Below are 6072 nucleotides of genomic sequence, written 5' to 3' on the forward strand. Positions count from 1 at the left end.
ATGCTGGCAAATGCTTCCAAAATGTACCTGCTGGCTGACGTACCCATGGTCTATATATGTCTATAAACGTACCTCCTCGTTGGTCGTAACCTATGTGACGTTGCATTCTTGTAACTATTGCCTATACAGTCCTTCCAGGATACAAAAATGACAGATTTTGTGGTGGTGATTTAAAAAAATGTGCAAGACATTTAGCAAAAAAACGACTTAAACTCCACATATACTAGAAAACAAATTACTGAGATAAGAAAAACACAGACATATTATCTATATGAGTATTTCTGTTTTTTAATGTTTTTTGTTTTTGTGTGTTCTTATGTCTTAAGAACACACAAAGAACACTAGAACATATAAGAACACTAATTTTAGATGAAAAACAGATTTTCATTTTGAAATGTCATCTCTGTGTAAACAAACTGTGACCAGGGCTATGTCTCAAACCGGGTACTTGCACACTTCAAACACTGACTTTCAGGGCGTAGGGCGTTCACACTGACAGAACCGGCAGAATTCAGGGCACTGAAAGTACCCGGATGGCGTACTGCAAACGGTAAAAAAATGCAGTGTGAAACGATGGACACTTCTCGCCCTAAACGGGCGCCATCTTGGCTACGTAGCGGAAAAGGAGGAGCCCTTTCGGCAGCTTTTCAGTTTTAAACTGGCCTCGCAAATCACTTCAACCATTATTGCTGGTTACAATAACTGTGTTATCGGATAGTACAGTGTCTATTTCTCGGTAACTTTGGAAAAATCTAAGCGAGAAAACGCCCAAAAATGTACATTTACATACAAAACACGGCCATCAGCGGAGTTTAGTCCAACCATCTTTGTTTAAAATTTCCAGTTGGTCGGAGGGAGCTGGTGCACAGATTTATGGGTAAAAAGCTGGCACATTTGCGTCCGTCAGTATTCCATTTGAGACAACACTTATCAGCGACAGAACGCACTACAGATGTAAGTGCTTAGTGTGCACTACGCACTGTATTGCAGTGTACTTCGTAAAGTACTCGTTTTGAGACATAGCCCAGGTCTTTCATTTGGAGAACCTGAAGATAACCCACAACACGTCAGCACTGATAGAGGGAGGTACACGTAAAGGGTCAGAATGTTTGTTGTGGAAGAAAATTCATCAACCTAGCGTGACCGCTATTAAATATTACGAGGTTTGCAAGGGGAGTCATCTGGTCAGGCACTCACAAGGAGAATTCTTAAAGGGGTGCAGCAGAGTGATGCAATGAAAAGAGCGTTTGAGCCGGAGCCTCAAGTGCTGTAACAGTACTCTAAACTTTTCAGTGTAAATGTTTTACTCTGTGCCCTTGTTGCACATCCTGATGCTCATTCCCTTGGTGCCAGTCCTGACGTAAACGTTTTTGACCCTAACTAACACTGGTCTTAACTTTGAAAATGAAATGAAATGCCCTAATATCAGTAATATTTCTGAGGCAGGACACATCAAATGTGTGAATGGTCAGGCAAAACTCAAAAGAAACCACAAATTATACTGGCAGATTCAGGATCAGTTGGCAGCGAGAACAGATTTGAGCTGATGTGAGAACATAGCAGTTGAAAGAGTCTGGAAAGACGATGTATAAAATAATATAAATGGAAAACACCATGAAATGATTGTAATATTTGTAAATGATATTGCTGTATGACGATGTTATAACATGTAGACATGGAAGAAAAACTTGATATGTATTTTTATACACATTTCGATGCACATGGAAGAAAAACTTGATATGTATTTTTGTACATATTTCGATGCACATCTGATGTGCACTGAATATTGACTCTAGACACCAATAAATGTGTGTCATACTGTCTGTCTACTACATGTGATAGGTGAAAATTCACTCTAGTTATCTGAGGACTCCGGAGCTGCATATAAGTATATTTATTGGACAACAACAATTGCAATCAGGCTCACTCACAGCACAAGGCTGAAAGTGAAGCAATATTAAACACATCGCACAAGGTTTATATAGACAGAAGTTTAGCGTTCAGCAGGGATAACCACGTGGTGGATCTCTGACGTCCGAGGCTCCCTGTTTTGCAAGGATGGCAGTTTTGCACAAAGTCGGAAGAAGCACAGTTCCCTTCTTATCACCTCTGGTCTAAACATGCTTTGTACATATGCAGACTAAGTGGCACCTAATAATCTAAGTTACACAGGCACACAGAAACACAGAAAAGCCATGTTCCTGCTTACATAAGCACATGATTCATATAAGATATACGTATATTAATACAAGGCACTTAATTGATATATTCTGAAGTCATTAACAGTGTTTCGAAATTATCTCCATCAACATGTTAATCTAATCAATTGTAGATTTTGGGTCATGTAGAGAATATACAGTATGTCTTCAATTATTGGAATTACTCTTAATAAACTGTGTGATTCTAAAACACACTTAAAATGTATTTTCAATTGAATCATTTCATTTAGTATAAACTAATGATTAAAGCATAAATACTCATGTCTTTATGCAATTGGTACATGGCCTTTCAAATCAAGTGGCCCTTGAAAGTTACTCCCACAGCTGGTTGATAGCTTCTTTAGTGCAATAGTGGTGTCCCTGTGTGGCATGGTTTTGTGGCCTTGCTGTGTACTCATGCCGAGAGGAAGGTAGAGGTAGTTAGGCCAGGTTTTTATGATGCGGCTGACAGTTGACACACTTAAATTAAACGTCAGCGAACGCTTTCTCCTGCAGTCCTGCAGCAATATAATAGAGGGGACTGCCTATAGTGTGTTAAGGCGTGTTATAATAGTGGGGTAGTTTAACTCAAATATTCGTAACAGTTGTGCATTGTATGATAAAAGCATCAAATTTGGCAAAACAATTTTTTTTAACAGATTTAAAAATGCAGGCGCTTTATATAGGGCCTCCAGGGGCCTATTCTTTTTTTTTAAATGGCCACCAGATGTGATTTTATCCCATATTAGGCTTTATGGTTATATAAGAATGCCCAATAACATGAGTATATATTTAAACACATCCTAAATCAAAAGAAAACATTTATCTTGACTTACATTGATGATAATAATTTTCAATCAGCCATCAGGATCGCACAATATTGCATTATTTCACTGAATTTCTGTCCCTTCGTGAGAGAATCCCGGCCGCTACATTTTGTTTTCTATCATTAAAGTCATCTGTACCTTTCAAACTTTGAAATGACGTCAGTATCATACACTTTCACCAAGTTTTTATAATTAAAAAATCCTCCTTTATTTGTAGGTTTGACACACTTTACAGTACTGAACAGTGAAATAAAAGAAAAATATACTGATATATATATACTATATATATATATATATATATATATATATAGTTGTTTGCTTATTAAATGCATTTTATTCACAAAATGACACCTCAGTTCTTTCAAAGGAAAACCTCTCATAAAAATAATATAATATAAAATAACTTGAACACATTTACACATTACAGCAATATAATTTACAAATATTACAATCATTTCATGGTGTTTTCCATTTATATTATTTTCATAATGTGTGAACAAGTAACACATTGGTTGAAGCCCAGATAATTGCTCTAACAAGGAGTCTAGTGTAAAGAAAGTTTTAAATAATCAAAAAAAAAAGTAATCAGAAGCTGAAATCCCTCCTGTTCATACATACTGTAGCCTACCTTGAAACACAATCTCATGGGAGATGTCACAATCATACATTTCTTCTCCACTGCCACAGCATTCATCAAAGTAGTCGTCTATTCCTCCCAGAGTCAGGGTGTACTGTACAGGTTTCAATCCAGGCCCTGTGGAATTCCTCCCCTGTGCAATAGTGATGCTTACACACACTCTCTCACACACACACGCACGCACACACACAAACCTACCAACAGCTTTGCCCACAATTCCTACCGCACAACCAACCAAAAAATAAAGTGCGCATACTGAAAATTCTGAGAATTAAAGAATGACTTGACCATCTCGGTTTATACAATTCAAATATTCAAATATTCAGTACATAAATAAAGATAGCAAGAATTTTAGTAGAGGCAATAAGACGAGGGAATGGGGCAAGAACAGGAAAGAGAGAGTAAAAGAGGAGAAGAGAAGAGAGAGAGAAAGAGAGAGAGAAAGAGAAAGAGAGAGAGAGCAAAGTTGTGGAGGATGATTTTGTCATTCGGAACTACGTCTCAGTACAACTAAAATGAGGCTTCTTGGTTCCTCAGGAGATTTCAAATTTACAATCCAACATTACAATATATACAAAACAAGAAGTGATAATGCTAATATTTATATTATACTGTATGTTCTTGTAATTATTCAATTTCAAAACCATCAACCAGAATCATACAAAAATAAAAACTGTACACAAACTGTTCAAAGAAAACACTTGTGGTATTTAGTGTGTTTTATATTCAAAAAAGAATGGCAGCAAGTTCATTAATTGAATAATTTCTTATTAAGAAACGATTGCTACAGTATCGTGTTAAAATGGCAAATAGCATATTTCTTTGCTTTTTAGAGCACACAACAAGAATAAAAAGCCACACAACAAAGAAAACATCTCTAAAGTATGACACGCAGGTGCATATGGCAATGTCCCTTATTGACACCAGCAGTGACCTCTAATGCTTATATGACAGCACAGTTGCAGTGATGCTCTCTAGTCTAACAGCACTTCGACCGACTGAGCCCGACTCTATGGCAGTTCCGCTCCATACAGAGTCAGTGGGAATAAATGAGCCATGGCGGCTCACTATCAAACGACGTGCTGCTAATCTCACATGCAGTTCCACCACTTGTCTCTCAGTTTCTCCCCTGGACTGAAAAAGATTCAACTTCCATCAACATCACCTCACACTCTCTCTCTAACTCCTCAAGACCCTGTTATGTCCTTCGCTAACTGACGGCTTCCTGGGCACTTTGTCTCTCACTCATTCAAAATGTCAGATCTCGAGCCCGATGATGTGGCACTCTTTGTGTCTGGGATGGCTTTGAAGAAGCGCAGTTAGCTCTGTCCACACTGAGACGTCCAATCACGATGAGGGTAAGACACCCCCACACAGATGTGCCTCTCGCCCATTTCACTTAGTGCTTTCTCACAGTTTTACCAATGGGTATGCACACAAGACAAAACAACCAGAACCCTGGGCCTCAAACATCCATGACACATCAACAGTTACTCTAATTTCATTGTCAGTCCACAAATTGAAGCAATTTTTAGGCAACACTATTCAACTCAACATAGGCCATTTATGCAGATTTTTCCTCAGCTATGTCACTGCACCAGAAAGATCAAACTCCAACCACATCTGCAAACACTTCCATATGCTAATGAAAGTACAATGTAAACAGACTCTTATAGACAGTGAGGCATACAGACGTGACCTACATTAAGTATACTGGGATACTGAGCGTATCTTAGAAATCTACATAGTGGCAGGCAGGAACCCTGCTATTGACATTAAGGCAAAATAAGCATCAAATGGAACAATGGTGGTGCGTGGTCTCCCTATATATTCCTTCTAACTTATTCAAATTGTCTTCACACTCAACCAGCTCCCCCGCTTTCTCTCTTGTTGTGTCTTCTGCTGACCACCTGGAAAGCTCCTCTACTTGATCAGGCTTCCTACCAGTCCCTTTGGCAAGACATGACTGAGAGTGTTTGGGAAAAACAGAGCTTACATATGTGATGGGTGGATGCGTGTGAGAGGCTGGGTGCGAAATTGTGCTGCTCTTGACATTACTCTGTTGCTTCCACATTATTTGGCAGGACTACAATATTGTAAATAGAATTTAGGCGAAATGTATGTTGCAAAGCATCACATGGCTTATCCTCAGAAAGTGACTATCATTTATTTTTTTTATATGAAAAAAAAATTGAATTCAATATAAAAGTGACACAGGACTCTGGACCTGGACGCTAATGATGGTGACGACCCCTTGATCAAGAGGAACACAAAAGCAGTAAAAGGAAGACAACATTCAAAAAATGCTAATGTGGATGTTTGACAAAAAAAATCTGAGACCAGCAAATATTGTATTATTTTTTTTCCTTTTAAAGCAAGTGACAATCAAAAAATGAAGACAAAAGCTGAC

General features: G+C 38.2%; 1 protein-coding gene across 4 annotated transcripts in view; it reads right to left on the minus strand.

Annotated features, from left to right (window-relative positions):
* Positions 1-3208: 3208 nt before the first annotated feature.
* Positions 3209-6072, minus strand: part of pde4a (phosphodiesterase 4A, cAMP-specific) — a 57738-nt gene continuing 54874 nt past the window's right edge. For all 4 annotated transcript variants that reach the window (XM_031575518.2, XM_012833729.3, XM_031575529.1 and 1 more), the window contains one exon: positions 3209-6072. This exon is cut by the window's right edge and continues 1511 nt beyond it. The gene's annotated coding sequence lies outside the window, so the exon portion shown is untranslated.

This window comes from Clupea harengus, chromosome 1 (assembly GCF_900700415.2).
Source record: "Clupea harengus chromosome 1, Ch_v2.0.2, whole genome shotgun sequence".
NCBI classification, from domain to species: Eukaryota; Metazoa; Chordata; class Actinopteri; order Clupeiformes; family Clupeidae; genus Clupea; species Clupea harengus.